The sequence below is a fragment of the Carassius gibelio genome, chromosome A4, assembly GCF_023724105.1.
Source record: "Carassius gibelio isolate Cgi1373 ecotype wild population from Czech Republic chromosome A4, carGib1.2-hapl.c, whole genome shotgun sequence".
In the NCBI taxonomy this organism is placed as follows: domain Eukaryota; kingdom Metazoa; phylum Chordata; class Actinopteri; order Cypriniformes; family Cyprinidae; genus Carassius; species Carassius gibelio.
In genome coordinates, this window is record NC_068374.1 from 17249437 (window position 1) to 17269509 (window position 20073).

At 47.8% G+C, this 20073-nt stretch overlaps 11 non-coding genes across 11 annotated transcripts; all 11 read right to left on the reverse strand.

Moving 5' to 3' along the window:
* Window positions 1-3030: 3030 nt before the first annotated feature.
* On the reverse strand, window positions 3031-3112 carry trnal-aag (transfer RNA leucine (anticodon AAG)). The gene has a single exon. It is a non-coding gene; the product is annotated as a tRNA-Leu (tRNA).
* A 2736-nt stretch (window positions 3113-5848) lies between these two features.
* Window positions 5849-5930, reverse strand: trnal-aag (transfer RNA leucine (anticodon AAG)). Its single transcript has one exon. It is a non-coding gene; the product is annotated as a tRNA-Leu (tRNA).
* Window positions 5931-7257: 1327 nt separating this feature from the next.
* On the reverse strand, window positions 7258-7339 carry trnal-aag (transfer RNA leucine (anticodon AAG)). Its single transcript has one exon. It is a non-coding gene; the product is annotated as a tRNA-Leu (tRNA).
* Window positions 7340-10075: 2736 nt separating this feature from the next.
* On the reverse strand, window positions 10076-10157 carry trnal-aag (transfer RNA leucine (anticodon AAG)). The gene has a single exon. It is a non-coding gene; the product is annotated as a tRNA-Leu (tRNA).
* Window positions 10158-11484: 1327 nt separating this feature from the next.
* trnal-aag (transfer RNA leucine (anticodon AAG)) lies at window positions 11485-11566 on the reverse strand. The gene has a single exon. It is a non-coding gene; the product is annotated as a tRNA-Leu (tRNA).
* Window positions 11567-12893: 1327 nt separating this feature from the next.
* Window positions 12894-12975, reverse strand: trnal-aag (transfer RNA leucine (anticodon AAG)). The gene has a single exon. It is a non-coding gene; the product is annotated as a tRNA-Leu (tRNA).
* A 1327-nt stretch (window positions 12976-14302) lies between these two features.
* Window positions 14303-14384, reverse strand: trnal-aag (transfer RNA leucine (anticodon AAG)). Its single transcript has one exon. It is a non-coding gene; the product is annotated as a tRNA-Leu (tRNA).
* Window positions 14385-15711: 1327 nt separating this feature from the next.
* On the reverse strand, window positions 15712-15793 carry trnal-aag (transfer RNA leucine (anticodon AAG)). The gene has a single exon. It is a non-coding gene; the product is annotated as a tRNA-Leu (tRNA).
* Window positions 15794-17120: 1327 nt separating this feature from the next.
* Window positions 17121-17202, reverse strand: trnal-aag (transfer RNA leucine (anticodon AAG)). The gene has a single exon. It is a non-coding gene; the product is annotated as a tRNA-Leu (tRNA).
* Window positions 17203-18529: 1327 nt separating this feature from the next.
* trnal-aag (transfer RNA leucine (anticodon AAG)) lies at window positions 18530-18611 on the reverse strand. Its single transcript has one exon. It is a non-coding gene; the product is annotated as a tRNA-Leu (tRNA).
* A 1327-nt stretch (window positions 18612-19938) lies between these two features.
* Window positions 19939-20020, reverse strand: trnal-aag (transfer RNA leucine (anticodon AAG)). Its single transcript has one exon. It is a non-coding gene; the product is annotated as a tRNA-Leu (tRNA).
* Window positions 20021-20073: the final 53 nt, after the last annotated feature.

Below are 20073 nucleotides of genomic sequence, written 5' to 3' on the forward strand. Positions count from 1 at the left end.
AGTACTTTTTCCTGTTTTGAAGTAACTTCACTATAATTGTAAATTATTGGTGTCCCTACTTCAACTGGGTGCCTCTTTTAGAAAGGAGCAGAGGCTGGGACAGGCCTCCAGCGCTGACTTGGCTAAAAAGCAAGGAAAGCAAAAGCAGCTCAATCCGGATGTTCACACAGCATCACTTTGCAAAGCCACAGCAGTCTTCCAAAAGGCTTTCCTGGCAGCGGTGGGATTCGAACCCACACCCCCGAAGAGACTGGAGCCTTAATCCAGCGCCTGAGACCGCTCGGCCTCGCTACCTTGTTTGCCTGCGTTTCACGGGTCACTTGGACCAGTGGAAAGGCCGCCCCGAGCTGACTTTGATGAAAAGCTGCAGTCTAATCCTGTTTGCGTAAAACAAACCTGATCCCTTGCAGGTTAGGGCTTGCGGCTATGTCCCTGTCACAACAAGTCTGAGATAAGTTTGAAAGAACAGATCAGCACAAGATTGACTCAAATCGTCTTCAACGAAACCACAAGAAGTCAGTAAACCACAGAGGAAGTGCAGTGCCCCAGGAGCAGGACTGAGACAGCATGCCTTATCAAACAGGCGATCGGATGTGGGAGAGGATGAGGCTTCTTGTTTGACTCTCATGTTCCTGAAGGGCCTGACTGCTGCCAGGGAAAGTGTGTTCTCTCGCAATATTTTCAGACCATTATCGAGTACAAGCAGGGCCTCCCGGCCTCAATTAAACCACTGATGGCAGCGGTATGATTCCAACCAACGGCACCATAGAGACTGGAGCCTAAATACAGTACATTAGACCACTTGGCCACGCTACCCTGGTGGGAGTCCCTTTTGTTCGTCTTTGGGCTTTATACCATCCAGAAATAGAAGCGACGGCCTCCACAAACCTTATTCAGTAAACATGTCCAATGCGGCCAAGGAAAGCTCTTTATTCGGCCATGGCAGCAAAAAGTGTCTCCCGAAATGGAGCCCCTGGCAGCGGTGGGATTCAAAACCACGCCCCTAAAGAGACTGGGGAAAAACAGAAAGAACCTCTTGGCCACGCTACCAGATAATGCCCTTTACCCCAGGCACTATTCCACCAACTTTTTCCTTGTCGAGCTTCGCCACAAGATAACGTCTTGAATTTCTCCAAGGTTGAGGCTTCCTTCTTGAAGGGTTATGCAGTACTACCCCTGGAGGACCCCTTCCTGGAGAGTGCATGTCCTTCTCTTATAAAACACACCTGAATGCACTAATGAAGGCCCTTAGGGCTGTTCTGAAAATGGCAGATAGCTGAGCATTAGCCGTTATACTCAAAAAAGTAAAAAATCCAAACATTTTTTCACCAAAAACTTTCAACGAGTGACATTGGCTGTTACCATCCTTTATGATACTTATTACTTTTCACTATTTCAAATTATATTCAAGTACTTTTTCCTGTTTTGAAGTAACTTCACTATAATTGTAAATTATTGGTGTCCCTACTTCAACTGGGTGCCTCTTTTAGAAAGGAGCAGAGGCTGGGACAGGCCTCCAGCGCTGACTTGGCTAAAAAGCAAGGAAAGCAAAAGCAGCTCAATCCGGATGTTCACACAGCATCACTTTGCAAAGCCACAGCAGTCTTCCAAAAGGCTTTCCTGGCAGCGGTGGGATTCGAACCCACGCCCCCGAAGAGACTGGAGCCTTAATCCAGCGCCTGAGACCGCTCGGCCTCGCTACCTTGTTTGCCTGCGTTTCACGGGTCACTTGGACCAGTGGAAAGGCCGCCCCGAGCTGACTTTGATGAAAAGCTGCAGTCTAATCCTGTTTGCGTAAAACAAACCTGATCCCTTGCAGGTTAGGGCTTGCGGCTATGTCCCTGTCACAACAAGTCTGAGATAAGTTTGAAAGAACAGATCAGCACAAGATTGACTCAAATCGTCTTCAACGAAACCACAAGAAGTCAGTAAACCACAGAGGAAGTGCAGTGCCCCAGGAGCAGGACTGAGACAGCATGCCTTATCAAACAGGCGATCGGATGTGGGAGAGGATGAGGCTTCTTGTTTGACTCTCATGTTCCTGAAGGGCCTGACTGCTGCCAGGGAAAGTGTGTTCTCTCGCAATATTTTCAGACCATTATCGAGTACAAGCAGGGCCTCCCGGCCTCAATTAAACCACTGATGGCAGCGGTATGATTCCAACCAACGGCACCATAGAGACTGGAGCCTAAATACAGTACATTAGACCACTTGGCCACGCTACCCTGGTGGGAGTCCCTTTTGTTCGTCTTTGGGCTTTATACCATCCAGAAATAGAAGCGACGGCCTCCACAAACCTTATTCAGTAAACATGTCCAATGCGGCCAAGGAAAGCTCTTTATTCGGCCATGGCAGCAAAAAGTGTCTCCCGAAATGGAGCCCCTGGCAGCGGTGGGATTCAAAACCACGCCCCTAAAGAGACTGGGGAAAAACAGAAAGAACCTCTTGGCCACGCTACCAGATAATGCCCTTTACCCCAGGCACTATTCCACCAACTTTTTCCTTGTCGAGCTTCGCCACAAGATAACGTCTTGAATTTCTCCAAGGTTGAGGCTTCCTTCTTGAAGGGTTATGCAGTACTACCCCTGGAGGACCCCTTCCTGGAGAGTGCATGTCCTTCTCTTATAAAACACACCTGAATGCACTAATGAAGGCCCTTAGGGCTGTTCTGAAAATGGCAGATAGCTGAGCATTAGCCGTTATACTCAAAAAAGTAAAAAATCCAAACATTTTTTCACCAAAAACTTTCAACGAGTGACATTGGCTGTTACCATCCTTTATGATACTTATTACTTTTCACTATTTCAAATTATATTCAAGTACTTTTTCCTGTTTTGAAGTAACTTCACTATAATTGTAAATTATTGGTGTCCCTACTTCAACTGGGTGCCTCTTTTAGAAAGGAGCAGAGGCTGGGACAGGCCTCCAGCGCTGACTTGGCTAAAAAGCAAGGAAAGCAAAAGCAGCTCAATCCGGATGTTCACACAGCATCACTTTGCAAAGCCACAGCAGTCTTCCAAAAGGCTTTCCTGGCAGCGGTGGGATTCGAACCCACGCCCCCGAAGAGACTGGAGCCTTAATCCAGCGCCTGAGACCGCTCGGCCACGCTACCTTGTTTGCCTGCGTTTCACGGGTCACTTGGACCAGTGGAAAGGCCGCCCCGAGCTGACTTTGATGAAAAGCTGCAGTCTAATCCTGTTTGCGTAAAACAAACCTGATCCCTTGCAGGTTAGGGCTTGCGGCTATGTCCCTGTCACAACAAGTCTGAGATAAGTTTGAAAGAACAGATCAGCACAAGATTGACTCAAATCGTCTTCAACGAAACCACAAGAAGTCAGTAAACCACAGAGGAAGTGCAGTGCCCCAGGAGCAGGACTGAGACAGCATGCCTTATCAAACAGGCGATCGGATGTGGGAGAGGATGAGGCTTCTTGTTTGACTCTCATGTTCCTGAAGGGCCTGACTGCTGCCAGGGAAAGTGTGTTCTCTCGCAATATTTTCAGACCATTATCGAGTACAAGCAGGGCCTCCCGGCCTCAATTAAACCACTGATGGCAGCGGTATGATTCCAACCAACGGCACCATAGAGACTGGAGCCTAAATACAGTACATTAGACCACTTGGCCACGCTACCCTGGTGGGAGTCCCTTTTGTTCGTCTTTGGGCTTTATACCATCCAGAAATAGAAGCGACGGCCTCCACAAACCTTATTCAGTAAACATGTCCAATGCGGCCAAGGAAAGCTCTTTATTCGGCCATGGCAGCAAAAAGTGTCTCCCGAAATGGAGCCCCTGGCAGCGGTGGGATTCAAAACCACGCCCCTAAAGAGACTGGGGAAAAACAGAAAGAACCTCTTGGCCACGCTACCAGATAATGCCCTTTACCCCAGGCACTATTCCACCAACTTTTTCCTTGTCGAGCTTCGCCACAAGATAACGTCTTGAATTTCTCCAAGGTTGAGGCTTCCTTCTTGAAGGGTTATGCAGTACTACCCCTGGAGGACCCCTTCCTGGAGAGTGCATGTCCTTCTCTTATAAAACACACCTGAATGCACTAATGAAGGCCCTTAGGGCTGTTCTGAAAATGGCAGATAGCTGAGCATTAGCCGTTATACTCAAAAAAGTAAAAAATCCAAACATTTTTTCACCAAAAACTTTCAACGAGTGACATTGGCTGTTACCATCCTTTATGATACTTATTACTTTTCACTATTTCAAATTATATTCAAGTACTTTTTCCTGTTTTGAAGTAACTTCACTATAATTGTAAATTATTGGTGTCCCTACTTCAACTGGGTGCCTCTTTTAGAAAGGAGCAGAGGCTGGGACAGGCCTCCAGCGCTGACTTGGCTAAAAAGCAAGGAAAGCAAAAGCAGCTCAATCCGGATGTTCACACAGCATCACTTTGCAAAGCCACAGCAGTCTTCCAAAAGGCTTTCCTGGCAGCGGTGGGATTCGAACCCACGCCCCCGAAGAGACTGGAGCCTTAATCCAGCGCCTGAGACCGCTCGGCCTCGCTACCTTGTTTGCCTGCGTTTCACGGGTCACTTGGACCAGTGGAAAGGCCGCCCCGAGCTGACTTTGATGAAAAGCTGCAGTCTAATCCTGTTTGCGTAAAACAAACCTGATCCCTTGCAGGTTAGGGCTTGCGGCTATGTCCCTGTCACAACAAGTCTGAGATAAGTTTGAAAGAACAGATCAGCACAAGATTGACTCAAATCGTCTTCAACGAAACCACAAGAAGTCAGTAAACCACAGAGGAAGTGCAGTGCCCCAGGAGCAGGACTGAGACAGCATGCCTTATCAAACAGGCGATCGGATGTGGGAGAGGATGAGGCTTCTTGTTTGACTCTCATGTTCCTGAAGGGCCTGACTGCTGCCAGGGAAAGTGTGTTCTCTCGCAATATTTTCAGACCATTATCGAGTACAAGCAGGGCCTCCCGGCCTCAATTAAACCACTGATGGCAGCGGTATGATTCCAACCAACGGCACCATAGAGACTGGAGCCTAAATACAGTACATTAGACCACTTGGCCACGCTACCCTGGTGGGAGTCCCTTTTGTTCGTCTTTGGGCTTTATACCATCCAGAAATAGAAGCGACGGCCTCCACAAACCTTATTCAGTAAACATGTCCAATGCGGCCAAGGAAAGCTCTTTATTCGGCCATGGCAGCAAAAAGTGTCTCCCGAAATGGAGCCCCTGGCAGCGGTGGGATTCAAAACCACGCCCCTAAAGAGACTGGGGAAAAACAGAAAGAACTGCTTGGCCACGCTACCAGATAATGCCCTTTACCCCAGGCACTATTCCACCAACTTTTTCCTTGTCGAGCTTCGCCACAAGATAACGTCTTGAATTTCTCCAAGGTTGAGGCTTCCTTCTTGAAGGGTTATGCAGTACTACCCCTGGAGGACCCCTTCCTGGAGAGTGCATGTCCTTCTCTTATAAAACACACCTGAATGCACTAATGAAGGCCCTTAGGGCTGTTCTGAAAATGGCAGATAGCTGAGCATTAGCCGTTATACTCAAAAAAGTAAAAAATCCAAACATTTTTTCACCAAAAACTTTCAACGAGTGACATTGGCTGTTACCATCCTTTATGATACTTATTACTTTTCACTATTTCAAATTATATTCAAGTACTTTTTCCTGTTTTGAAGTAACTTCACTATAATTGTAAATTATTGGTGTCCCTACTTCAACTGGGTGCCTCTTTTAGAAAGGAGCAGAGGCTGGGACAGGCCTCCAGCGCTGACTTGGCTAAAAAGCAAGGAAAGCAAAAGCAGCTCAATCCGGATGTTCACACAGCATCACTTTGCAAAGCCACAGCAGTCTTCCAAAAGGCTTTCCTGGCAGCGGTGGGATTCGAACCCACGCCCCCGAAGAGACTGGAGCCTTAATCCAGCGCCTGAGACCGCTCGGCCACGCTACCTTGTTTGCCTGCGTTTCACGGGTCACTTGGACCAGTGGAAAGGCCGCCCCGAGCTGACTTTGATGAAAAGCTGCAGTCTAATCCTGTTTGCGTAAAACAAACCTGATCCCTTGCAGGTTAGGGCTTGCGGCTATGTCCCTGTCACAACAAGTCTGAGATAAGTTTGAAAGAACAGATCAGCACAAGATTGACTCAAATCGTCTTCAACGAAACCACAAGAAGTCAGTAAACCACAGAGGAAGTGCAGTGCCCCAGGAGCAGGACTGAGACAGCATGCCTTATCAAACAGGCGATCGGATGTGGGAGAGGATGAGGCTTCTTGTTTGACTCTCATGTTCCTGAAGGGCCTGACTGCTGCCAGGGAAAGTGTGTTCTCTCGCAATATTTTCAGACCATTATCGAGTACAAGCAGGGCCTCCCGGCCTCAATTAAACCACTGATGGCAGCGGTATGATTCCAACCAACGGCACCATAGAGACTGGAGCCTAAATACAGTACATTAGACCACTTGGCCACGCTACCCTGGTGGGAGTCCCTTTTGTTCGTCTTTGGGCTTTATACCATCCAGAAATAGAAGCGACGGCCTCCACAAACCTTATTCAGTAAACATGTCCAATGCGGCCAAGGAAAGCTCTTTATTCGGCCATGGCAGCAAAAAGTGTCTCCCGAAATGGAGCCCCTGGCAGCGGTGGGATTCAAAACCACGCCCCTAAAGAGACTGGGGAAAAACAGAAAGAACCTCTTGGCCACGCTACCAGATAATGCCCTTTACCCCAGGCACTATTCCACCAACTTTTTCCTTGTCGAGCTTCGCCACAAGATAACGTCTTGAATTTCTCCAAGGTTGAGGCTTCCTTCTTGAAGGGTTATGCAGTACTACCCCTGGAGGACCCCTTCCTGGAGAGTGCATGTCCTTCTCTTATAAAACACACCTGAATGCACTAATGAAGGCCCTTAGGGCTGTTCTGAAAATGGCAGATAGCTGAGCATTAGCCGTTATACTCAAAAAAGTAAAAAATCCAAACATTTTTTCACCAAAAACTTTCAACGAGTGACATTGGCTGTTACCATCCTTTATGATACTTATTACTTTTCACTATTTCAAATTATATTCAAGTACTTTTTCCTGTTTTGAAGTAACTTCACTATAATTGTAAATTATTGGTGTCCCTACTTCAACTGGGTGCCTCTTTTAGAAAGGAGCAGAGGCTGGGACAGGCCTCCAGCGCTGACTTGGCTAAAAAGCAAGGAAAGCAAAAGCAGCTCAATCCGGATGTTCACACAGCATCACTTTGCAAAGCCACAGCAGTCTTCCAAAAGGCTTTCCTGGCAGCGGTGGGATTCGAACCCACGCCCCCGAAGAGACTGGAGCCTTAATCCAGCGCCTGAGACCGCTCGGCCACGCTACCTTGTTTGCCTGCGTTTCACGGGTCACTTGGACCAGTGGAAAGGCCGCCCCGAGCTGACTTTGATGAAAAGCTGCAGTCTAATCCTGTTTGCGTAAAACAAACCTGATCCCTTGCAGGTTAGGGCTTGCGGCTATGTCCCTGTCACAACAAGTCTGAGATAAGTTTGAAAGAACAGATCAGCACAAGATTGACTCAAATCGTCTTCAACGAAACCACAAGAAGTCAGTAAACCACAGAGGAAGTGCAGTGCCCCAGGAGCAGGACTGAGACAGCATGCCTTATCAAACAGGCGATCGGATGTGGGAGAGGATGAGGCTTCTTGTTTGACTCTCATGTTCCTGAAGGGCCTGACTGCTGCCAGGGAAAGTGTGTTCTCTCGCAATATTTTCAGACCATTATCGAGTACAAGCAGGGCCTCCCGGCCTCAATTAAACCACTGATGGCAGCGGTATGATTCCAACCAACGGCACCATAGAGACTGGAGCCTAAATACAGTACATTAGACCACTTGGCCACGCTACCCTGGTGGGAGTCCCTTTTGTTCGTCTTTGGGCTTTATACCATCCAGAAATAGAAGCGACGGCCTCCACAAACCTTATTCAGTAAACATGTCCAATGCGGCCAAGGAAAGCTCTTTATTCGGCCATGGCAGCAAAAAGTGTCTCCCGAAATGGAGCCCCTGGCAGCGGTGGGATTCAAAACCACGCCCCTAAAGAGACTGGGGAAAAACAGAAAGAACCTCTTGGCCACGCTACCAGATAATGCCCTTTACCCCAGGCACTATTCCACCAACTTTTTCCTTGTCGAGCTTCGCCACAAGATAACGTCTTGAATTTCTCCAAGGTTGAGGCTTCCTTCTTGAAGGGTTATGCAGTACTACCCCTGGAGGACCCCTTCCTGGAGAGTGCATGTCCTTCTCTTATAAAACACACCTGAATGCACTAATGAAGGCCCTTAGGGCTGTTCTGAAAATGGCAGATAGCTGAGCATTAGCCGTTATACTCAAAAAAGTAAAAAATCCAAACATTTTTTCACCAAAAACTTTCAACGAGTGACATTGGCTGTTACCATCCTTTATGATACTTATTACTTTTCACTATTTCAAATTATATTCAAGTACTTTTTCCTGTTTTGAAGTAACTTCACTATAATTGTAAATTATTGGTGTCCCTACTTCAACTGGGTGCCTCTTTTAGAAAGGAGCAGAGGCTGGGACAGGCCTCCAGCGCTGACTTGGCTAAAAAGCAAGGAAAGCAAAAGCAGCTCAATCCGGATGTTCACACAGCATCACTTTGCAAAGCCACAGCAGTCTTCCAAAAGGCTTTCCTGGCAGCGGTGGGATTCGAACCCACGCCCCCGAAGAGACTGGAGCCTTAATCCAGCGCCTGAGACCGCTCGGCCTCGCTACCTTGTTTGCCTGCGTTTCACGGGTCACTTGGACCAGTGGAAAGGCCGCCCCGAGCTGACTTTGATGAAAAGCTGCAGTCTAATCCTGTTTGCGTAAAACAAACCTGATCCCTTGCAGGTTAGGGCTTGCGGCTATGTCCCTGTCACAACAAGTCTGAGATAAGTTTGAAAGAACAGATCAGCACAAGATTGACTCAAATCGTCTTCAACGAAACCACAAGAAGTCAGTAAACCACAGAGGAAGTGCAGTGCCCCAGGAGCAGGACTGAGACAGCATGCCTTATCAAACAGGCGATCGGATGTGGGAGAGGATGAGGCTTCTTGTTTGACTCTCATGTTCCTGAAGGGCCTGACTGCTGCCAGGGAAAGTGTGTTCTCTCGCAATATTTTCAGACCATTATCGAGTACAAGCAGGGCCTCCCGGCCTCAATTAAACCACTGATGGCAGCGGTATGATTCCAACCAACGGCACCATAGAGACTGGAGCCTAAATACAGTACATTAGACCACTTGGCCACGCTACCCTGGTGGGAGTCCCTTTTGTTCGTCTTTGGGCTTTATACCATCCAGAAATAGAAGCGACGGCCTCCACAAACCTTATTCAGTAAACATGTCCAATGCGGCCAAGGAAAGCTCTTTATTCGGCCATGGCAGCAAAAAGTGTCTCCCGAAATGGAGCCCCTGGCAGCGGTGGGATTCAAAACCACGCCCCTAAAGAGACTGGGGAAAAACAGAAAGAACCTCTTGGCCACGCTACCAGATAATGCCCTTTACCCCAGGCACTATTCCACCAACTTTTTCCTTGTCGAGCTTCGCCACAAGATAACGTCTTGAATTTCTCCAAGGTTGAGGCTTCCTTCTTGAAGGGTTATGCAGTACTACCCCTGGAGGACCCCTTCCTGGAGAGTGCATGTCCTTCTCTTATAAAACACACCTGAATGCACTAATGAAGGCCCTCAGGGCTGTTCTGAAAATGGCAGATAGCTGAGCATTAGCCGTTATACTCAAAAAAGTAAAAAATCCAAACATTTTTTCACCAAAAACTTTCAACGAGTGACATTGGCTGTTACCATCCATTATGATACTTATTACTTTTCACTATTTCAAATTATATTCAAGTACTTTTTCCTGTTTTGAAGTAACTTCACTATAATTGTAAATTATTGGTGTCCCTACTTCAACTGGGTGCCTCTTTTAGAAAGGAGCAGAGGCTGGGACAGGCCTCCAGCGCTGACTTGGCTAAAAAGCAAGGAAAGCAAAAGCAGCTCAATCCGGATGTTCACACAGCATCACTTTGCAAAGCCACAGCAGTCTTCCAAAAGGCTTTCCTGGCAGCGGTGGGATTCGAACCCACGCCCCCGAAGAGACTGGAGCCTTAATCCAGCGCCTTAGACCGCTCGGCCACGCTACCTTGTTTGCCTGCGTTTCACGGGTCACTTGGACCAGTGGAAAGGCCGCCCCGAGCTGACTTTGATGAAAAGCTGCAGTCTAATCCTGTTTGCGTAAAACAAACCTGATCCCTTGCAGGTTAGGGCTTGCGGCTATGTCCCTGTCACAACAAGTCTGAGATAAGTTTGAAAGAACAGATCAGCACAAGATTGACTCAAATCGTCTTCAACGAAACCACAAGAAGTCAGTAAACCACAGAGGAAGTGCAGTGCCCCAGGAGCAGGACTGAGACAGCATGCCTTATCAAACAGGCGATCGGATGTGGGAGAGGATGAGGCTGCTTGTTTGACTCTCATGTTCCTGAAGGGCCTGACTGCTGCCAGGGAAAGTGTGTTCTCTCGCAATATTTTCAGACCATTATCGAGTACAAGCAGGGCCTCCCGGCCTCAATTAAACCACTGATGGCAGCGGTATGATTCCAACCAACGGCACCATAGAGACTGGAGCCTAAATACAGTACATTAGACCACTTGGCCACGCTACCCTGGTGGGAGTCCCTTTTGTTCGTCTTTGGGCTTTATACCATCCAGAAATAGAAGCGACGGCCTCCACAAACCTTATTCAGTAAACATGTCCAATGCGGCCAAGGAAAGCTCTTTATTCGGCCATGGCAGCAAAAAGTGTCTCCCGAAATGGAGCCCCTGGCAGCGGTGGGATTCAAAACCACGCCCCTAAAGAGACTGGGGAAAAACAGAAAGAACCTCTTGGCCACGCTACCAGATAATGCCCTTTACCCCAGGCACTATTCCACCAACTTTTTCCTTGTCGAGCTTCGCCACAAGATAACGTCTTGAATTTCTCCAAGGTTGAGGCTTCCTTCTTGAAGGGTTATGCAGTACTACCCCTGGAGGACCCCTTCCTGGAGAGTGCATGTCCTTCTCTTATAAAACACACCTGAATGCACTAATGAAGGCCCTTAGGGCTGTTCTGAAAATGGCAGATAGCTGAGCATTAGCCGTTATACTCAAAAAAGTAAAAAATCCAAACATTTTTTCACCAAAAACTTTCAACGAGTGACATTGGCTGTTACCATCCTTTATGATACTTATTACTTTTCACTATTTCAAATTATATTCAAGTACTTTTTCCTGTTTTGAAGTAACTTCACTATAATTGTAAATTATTGGTGTCCCTACTTCAACTGGGTGCCTCTTTTAGAAAGGAGCAGAGGCTGGGACAGGCCTCCAGCGCTGACTTGGCTAAAAAGCAAGGAAAGCAAAAGCAGCTCAATCCGGATGTTCACACAGCATCACTTTGCAAAGCCACAGCAGTCTTCCAAAAGGCTTTCCTGGCAGCGGTGGGATTCGAACCCACGCCCCCGAAGAGACTGGAGCCTTAATCCAGCGCCTTAGACCGCTCGGCCACGCTACCTTGTTTGCCTGCGTTTCACGGGTCACTTGGACCAGTGGAAAGGCCGCCCCGAGCTGACTTTGATGAAAAGCTGCAGTCTAATCCTGTTTGCGTAAAACAAACCTGATCCCTTGCAGGTTAGGGCTTGCGGCTATGTCCCTGTCACAACAAGTCTGAGATAAGTTTGAAAGAACAGATCAGCACAAGATTGACTCAAATCGTCTTCAACGAAACCACAAGAAGTCAGTAAACCACAGAGGAAGTGCAGTGCCCCAGGAGCAGGACTGAGACAGCATGCCTTATCAAACAGGCGATCGGATGTGGGAGAGGATGAGGCTTCTTGTTTGACTCTCATGTTCCTGAAGGGCCTGACTGCTGCCAGGGAAAGTGTGTTCTCTCGCAATATTTTCAGACCATTATCGAGTACAAGCAGGGCCTCCCGGCCTCAATTAAACCACTGATGGCAGCGGTATGATTCCAACCAACGGCACCATAGAGACTGGAGCCTAAATACAGTACATTAGACCACTTGGCCACGCTACCCTGGTGGGAGTCCCTTTTGTTCGTCTTTGGGCTTTATACCATCCAGAAATAGAAGCGACGGCCTCCACAAACCTTATTCAGTAAACATGTCCAATGCGGCCAAGGAAAGCTCTTTATTCGGCCATGGCAGCAAAAAGTGTCTCCCGAAATGGAGCCCCTGGCAGCGGTGGGATTCAAAACCACGCCCCTAAAGAGACTGGGGAAAAACAGAAAGAACCTCTTGGCCACGCTACCAGATAATGCCCTTTACCCCAGGCACTATTCCACCAACTTTTTCCTTGTCGAGCTTCGCCACAAGATAACGTCTTGAATTTCTCCAAGGTTGAGGCTTCCTTCTTGAAGGGTTATGCAGTACTACCCCTGGAGGACCCCTTCCTGGAGAGTGCATGTCCTTCTCTTATAAAACACACCTGAATGCACTAATGAAGGCCCTTAGGGCTGTTCTGAAAATGGCAGATAGCTGAGCATTAGCCGTTATACTCAAAAAAGTAAAAAATCCAAACATTTTTTCACCAAAAACTTTCAACGAGTGACATTGGCTGTTACCATCCTTTATGATACTTATTACTTTTCACTATTTCAAATTATATTCAAGTACTTTTTCCTGTTTTGAAGTAACTTCACTATAATTGTAAATTATTGGTGTCCCTACTTCAACTGGGTGCCTCTTTTAGAAAGGAGCAGAGGCTGGGACAGGCCTCCAGCGCTGACTTGGCTAAAAAGCAAGGAAAGCAAAAGCAGCTCAATCCGGATGTTCACACAGCATCACTTTGCAAAGCCACAGCAGTCTTCCAAAAGGCTTTCCTGGCAGCGGTGGGATTCGAACCCACGCCCCCGAAGAGACTGGAGCCTTAATCCAGCGCCTGAGACCGCTCGGCCACGCTACCTTGTTTGCCTGCGTTTCACGGGTCACTTGGACCAGTGGAAAGGCCGCCCCGAGCTGACTTTGATGAAAAGCTGCAGTCTAATCCTGTTTGCGTAAAACAAACCTGATCCCTTGCAGGTTAGGGCTTGCGGCTATGTCCCTGTCACAACAAGTCTGAGATAAGTTTGAAAGAACAGATCAGCACAAGATTGACTCAAATCGTCTTCAACGAAACCACAAGAAGTCAGTAAACCACAGAGGAAGTGCAGTGCCCCAGGAGCAGGACTGAGACAGCATGCCTTATCAAACAGGCGATCGGATGTGGGAGAGGATGAGGCTTCTTGTTTGACTCTCATGTTCCTGAAGGGCCTGACTGCTGCCAGGGAAAGTGTGTTCTCTCGCAATATTTTCAGACCATTATCGAGTACAAGCAGGGCCTCCCGGCCTCAATTAAACCACTGATGGCAGCGGTATGATTCCAACCAACGGCACCATAGAGACTGGAGCCTAAATACAGTACATTAGACCACTTGGCCACGCTACCCTGGTGGGAGTCCCTTTTGTTCGTCTTTGGGCTTTATACCATCCAGAAATAGAAGCGACGGCCTCCACAAACCTTATTCAGTAAACATGTCCAATGCGGCCAAGGAAAGCTCTTTATTCGGCCATGGCAGCAAAAAGTGTCTCCCGAAATGGAGCCCCTGGCAGCGGTGGGATTCAAAACCACGCCCCTAAAGAGACTGGGGAAAAACAGAAAGAACCTCTTGGCCACGCTACCAGATAATGCCCTTTACCCCAGGCACTATTCCACCAACTTTTTCCTTGTCGAGCTTCGCCACAAGATAACGTCTTGAATTTCTCCAAGGTTGAGGCTTCCTTCTTGAAGGGTTATGCAGTACTACCCCTGGAGGACCCCTTCCTGGAGAGTGCATGTCCTTCTCTTATAAAACACACCTGAATGCACTAATGAAGGCCCTTAGGGCTGTTCTGAAAATGGCAGATAGCTGAGCATTAGCCGTTATACTCAAAAAAGTAAAAAATCCAAACATTTTTTCACCAAAAACTTTCAACGAGTGACATTGGCTGTTACCATCCTTTATGATACTTATTACTTTTCACTATTTCAAATTATATTCAAGTACTTTTTCCTGTTTTGAAGTAACTTCACTATAATTGTAAATTATTGGTGTCCCTACTTCAACTGGGTGCCTCTTTTAGAAAGGAGCAGAGGCTGGGACAGGCCTCCAGCGCTGACTTGGCTAAAAAGCAAGGAAAGCAAAAGCAGCTCAATCCGGATGTTCACACAGCATCACTTTGCAAAGCCACAGCAGTCTTCCAAAAGGCTTTCCTGGCAGCGGTGGGATTCGAACCCACGCCCCCGAAGAGACTGGAGCCTTAATCCAGCGCCTGAGACCGCTCGGCCACGCTACCTTGTTTGCCTGCGTTTCACGGGTCACTTGGACCAGTGGAAAGGCCGCCCCGAGCTGACTTTGATGAAAAGCTGCAGTCTAATCCTGTTTGCGTAAAACAAACCTGATCCCTTGCAGGTTAGGGCTTGCGGCTATGTCCCTGTCACAACAAGTCTGAGATAAGTTTGAAAGAACAGATCAGCACAAGATTGACTCAAATCGTCTTCAACGAAACCACAAGAAGTCAGTAAACCACAGAGGAAGTGCAGTGCCCCAGGAGCAGGACTGAGACAGCATGCCTTATCAAACAGGCGATCGGATGTGGGAGAGGATGAGGCTTCTTGTTTGACTCTCATGTTCCTGAAGGGCCTGACTGCTGCCAGGGAAAGTGTGTTCTCTCGCAATATTTTCAGACCATTATCGAGTACAAGCAGGGCCTCCCGGCCTCAATTAAACCACTGATGGCAGCGGTATGATTCCAACCAACGGCACCATAGAGACTGGAGCCTAAATACAGTACATTAGACCACTTGGCCACGCTACCCTGGTGGGAGTCCCTTTTGTTCGTCTTTGGGCTTTATACCATCCAGAAATAGAAGCGACGGCCTCCACAAACCTTATTCAGTAAACATGTCCAATGCGGCCAAGGAAAGCTCTTTATTCGGCCATGGCAGCAAAAAGTGTCTCCCGAAATGGAGCCCCTGGCAGCGGTGGGATTCAAAACCACGCCCCTAAAGAGACTGGGGAAAAACAGAAAGAACTGCTTGGCCACGCTACCAGATAATGCCCTTTACCCCAGGCACTATTCCACCAACTTTTTCCTTGTCGAGCTTCGCCACAAGATAACGTCTTGAATTTCTCCAAGGTTGAGGCTTCCTTCTTGAAGGGTTATGCAGTACTACCCCTGGAGGACCCCTTCCTGGAGAGTGCATGTCCTTCTCTTATAAAACACACCTGAATGCACTAATGAAGGCCCTTAGGGCTGTTCTGAAAATGGCAGATAGCTGAGCATTAGCCGTTATACTCAAAAAAGTAAAAAATCCAAACATTTTTTCACCAAAAACTTTCAACGAGTGACATTGGCTGTTACCATCCTTTATGATACTTATTACTTTTCACTATTTCAAATTATATTCAAGTACTTTTTCCTGTTTTGAAGTAACTTCACTATAATTGTAAATTATTGGTGTCCCTACTTCAACTGGGTGCCTCTTTTAGAAAGGAGCAGAGGCTGGGACAGGCCTCCAGCGCTGACTTGGCTAAAAAGCAAGGAAAGCAAAAGCAGCTCAATCCGGATGTTCACACAGCATCACTTTGCAAAGCCACAGCAGTCTTCCAAAAGGCTTTCCTGGCAGCGGTGGGATTCGAACCCACGCCCCCGAAGAGACTGGAGCCTTAATCCAGCGCCTGAGACCGCTCGGCCACGCTACCTTGTTTGCCTGCGTTTCACGGGTCACTTGGACCAGTGGAAAGGCCGCCCCGAGCTGACTTTGATGAAAAGCTGCAGTCTAATCCTGTTTGCGTAAAACAAACCTGATCCCTTGCAGGTTAGGGCTTGCGGCTATGTCCCTGTCACAACAAGTCTGAGATAAGTTTGAAAGAACAGATCAGCACAAGATTGACTCAAATCGTCTTCAACGAAACCACAAGAAGTCAGTAAACCACAGAGGAAGTGCAGTGCCCCAGGAGCAGGACTGAGACAGCATGCCTTATCAAACAGGCGATCGGATGTGGGAGAGGATGAGGCTTCTTGTTTGACTCTCATGTTCCTGAAGGGCCTGACTGCTGCCAGGGAAAGTGTGTTCTCTCGCAATATTTTCAGACCATTATCGAGTACAAGCAGGGCCTCCCGGCCTCAATTAAACCACTGATGGCAGCGGTATGATTCCAACCAACGGCACCATAGAGACTGGAGCCTAAATACAGTACATTAGACCACTTGGCCACGCTACCCTGGTGGGAGTCCCTTTTGTTCGTCTTTGGGCTTTATACCATCCAGAAATAGAAGCGACGGCCTCCACAAACCTTATTCAGTAAACATGTCCAATGCGGCCAAGGAAAGCTCTTTATTCGGCCATGGCAGCAAAAAGTGTCTCCCGAAATGGAGCCCCTGGCAGCGGTGGGATTCAAAACCACGCCCCTAAAGAGACTGGGGAAAAACAGAAAGAACCTCTTGGCCACGCTACCAGATAATGCCCTTTACCCCAGGCACTATTCCACCAACTTTTTCCTTGTCGAGCTTGGCCACAAGATAACGTCTTGAATTTCTCCAAGGTTGAGGCTTCCTTCTTGAAGGGTTATGCAGTACTACCCCTGGAGGACCCCTTCCTGGAGAGTGCATGTCCTTCTCTTATAAAACACACCTGAATGCACTAATGAAGGCCCTTAGGGCTGTTCTGAAAATGGCAGATAGCTGAGCATTAGCCGTTATACTCAAAAAAGTAAAAAATCCAAACATTTTTTCACCAAAAACTTTCAACGAGTGACATTGGCTGTTACCATCCTTTATGATACTTATTACTTTTCACTATTTCAAATTATATTCAAGTACTTTTTCCTGTTTTGAAGTAACTTCACTATAATTGTAAATTATTGGTGTCCCTACTTCAACTGGGTGCCTCTTTTAGAAAGGAGCAGAGGCTGGGACAGGCCTCCAGCGCTGACTTGGCTAAAAAGCAAGGAAAGCAAAAGCAGCTCAATCCGGATGTTCACACAGCATCACTTTGCAAAGCCACAGCAGTCTTCCAAAAGGCTTTCCTGGCAGCGGTGGGATTCGAACCCACGCCCCCGAAGAGACTGGAGCCTTAATCCAGCGCCTTAGACCGCTCGGCCACGCTACCTTGTTTGCCTGCGTTTCACGGGTCACTTGGACCAGTGGAAAGGCCGCCCCGAGCTGACTTTGATGAAAAGCTGCAGTCTAATCCTGTTTGCGTAAAACAAACCTGATCCCTTGCAGGTTAGGGCTTGCGGCTATGTCCCTGTCACAACAAGTCTGAGATAAGTTTGAAAGAACAGATCAGCACAAGATTGACTCAAATCGTCTTCAACGAAACCACAAGAAGTCAGTAAACCACAGAGGAAGTGCAGTGCCCCAGGAGCAGGACTGAGACAGCATGCCTTATCAAACAGACGATCGGATGTGGGAGAGGATGAGGCTTCTTGTTTGACTCTCATGTTCCTGAAGGGCCTGACTGCTGCCAGGGAAAGTGTGTTCTCTCGCAATATTTTCAGACCATTATCGAGTACAAGCAGGGCCTCCCGGCCTCAATTAAACCACTGATGGCAGCCGTATGATTCCAACCAACGGCACCATAGAGACTGGAGCCTACATACAGTACATTAGACCACTTGGCCACGCTACCCTGGTGGGAGTCCCTTTTGTTCGTCTTTGGGCTTTATACCATCCAGAAATAGAAGCGACGGCCTCCACAAACCTTATTCAGTAAACATGTCCAATGCGGCCAAGGAAAGCTCTTTATTCGGCCATGGCAGCAAAAAGTGTCTCCCGAAATGGAGCCCCTGGCAGCGGTGGGATTCAAAACCACGCCCCTAAAGAGACTGGGGAAAAACAGAAAGAACCTCTTGGCCACGCTACCAGATAATGCCCTTTACCCCAGGCACTATTCCACCAACTTTTTCCTTGTCGAGCTTCGCCACAAGATAACGTCTTGAATTTCTCCAAGGTTGAGGCTTCCTTCTTGAAGGGTTATGCAGTACTACCCCTGGAGGACCCCTTCCTGGAGAGTGCATGTCCTTCTCTTATAAAACACACCTGAATGCACTAATGAAGGCCCTTAGGGCTGTTCTGAAAATGGCAGATAGCTGAGCATTAGCCGTTATACTCAAAAAAGTAAAAAATCCAAACATTTTTTCACCAAAAACTTTCAACGAGTGACATTGGCTGTTACCATCCTTTATGATACTTATTACTTTTCACTATTTCAAATTATATTCAAGTACTTTTTCCTGTTTTGAAGTAACTTCACTATAATTGTAAATTATTGGTGTCCCTACTTCAACTGGGTGCCTCTTTTAGAAAGGAGCAGAGGCTGGGACAGGCCTCCAGCGCTGACTTGGCTAAAAAGCAAGGAAAGCAAAAGCAGCTCAATCCGGATGTTCACACAGCATCACTTTGCAAAGCCACAGCAGTCTTCCAAAAGGCTTTCCTGGCAGCGGTGGGATTCGAACCCACGCCCCCGAAGAGACTGGAGCCTTAATCCAGCGCCTTAGACCGCTCGGCCACGCTACCTTGTTTGCCTGCGTTTCACGGGTCACTTGGACCAGTGGAAAGGCCGCCCCGAGCTGACTTTGATGAAAAGCTGCAGTCTAATCCTGTTTGCGTAAAACAAACCTGATCCCTTGCAGGTTAGGGCTTGCGGCTATGTCCCTGTCACAACAAGTCTGAGATAAGTTTGAAAGAACAGATCAGCACAAGATTGACTCAAATCGTCTTCAACGAAACCACAAGAAGTCAGTAAACCACAGAGGAAGTGCAGTGCCCCAGGAGCAGGACTGAGACAGCATGCCTTATCAAACAGACGATCGGATGTGGGAGAGGATGAGGCTTCTTGTTTGACTCTCATGTTCCTGAAGGGCCTGACTGCTGCCAGGGAAAGTGTGTTCTCTCGCAATATTTTCAGACCATTATCGAGTACAAGCAGGGCCTCCCGGCCTCAATTAAACCACTGATGGCAGCCGTATGATTCCAACCAACGGCACCATAGAGACTGGAGCCTACATACAGTACATTAGACCACTTGGCCACGCTACCCTGGTGGGAGTCCCTTTTGTTCGTCTTTGGGCTTTATACCATCCAGAAATAGAAGCGACGGCCTCCACAAACCTTATTCAGTAAACATGTCCAATGCGGCCAAGGAAAGCTCTTTATTCGGCCATGGCAGCAAAAAGTGTCTCCCGAAATGGAGCCCCTGGCAGCGGTGGGATTCAAAACCACGCCCCTAAAGAGACTGGGGAAAAACAGAAAGAACCTCTTGGCCACGCTACCAGATAATGCCCTTTACCCCAGGCACTATTCCACCAACTTTTTCCTTGTCGAGCTTGGCCACAAGATAACGTCTTGAATTTCTCCAAGGTTGAGGCTTCCTTCTTGAAGGGTTATGCAGTACTACCCCTGGAGGACCCCTTCCTGGAGAGTGCATGTCCTTCTCTTATAAAACACACCTGAATGCACTAATGAAGGCCCTTAGGGCTGTTCTGAAAATGGCAGATAGCTGAGCATTAGCCGTTATACTCAAAAAAGTAAAAAATCCAAACATTTTTTCACCAAAAACTTTCAACGAGTGACATTGGCTGTTACCATCCTTTATGATACTTATTACTTTTCACTATTTCAAATTATATTCAAGTACTTTTTCCTGTTTTGAAGTAACTTCACTATAATTGTAAATTATTGGTGTCCCTACTTCAACTGGGTGCCTCTTTTAGAAAGGAGCAGAGGCTGGGACAGGCCTCCAGCGCTGACTTGGCTAAAAAGCAAGGAAAGCAAAAGCAGCTCAATCCGGATGTTCACACAGCATCACTTTGCAAAGCCACAGCAGTCTTCCAAAAGGCTTTCCTGGCAGCGGTGGGATTCGAACCCACGCCCCCGAAGAGACTGGAGCCTTAATCCAGCGCCTTAGACCGCTCGGCCACGCTACCTTGTTTGCCTGCGTTTCACGGGTCACTTGGACCAGTGGAAAGGCCGCCCCGAG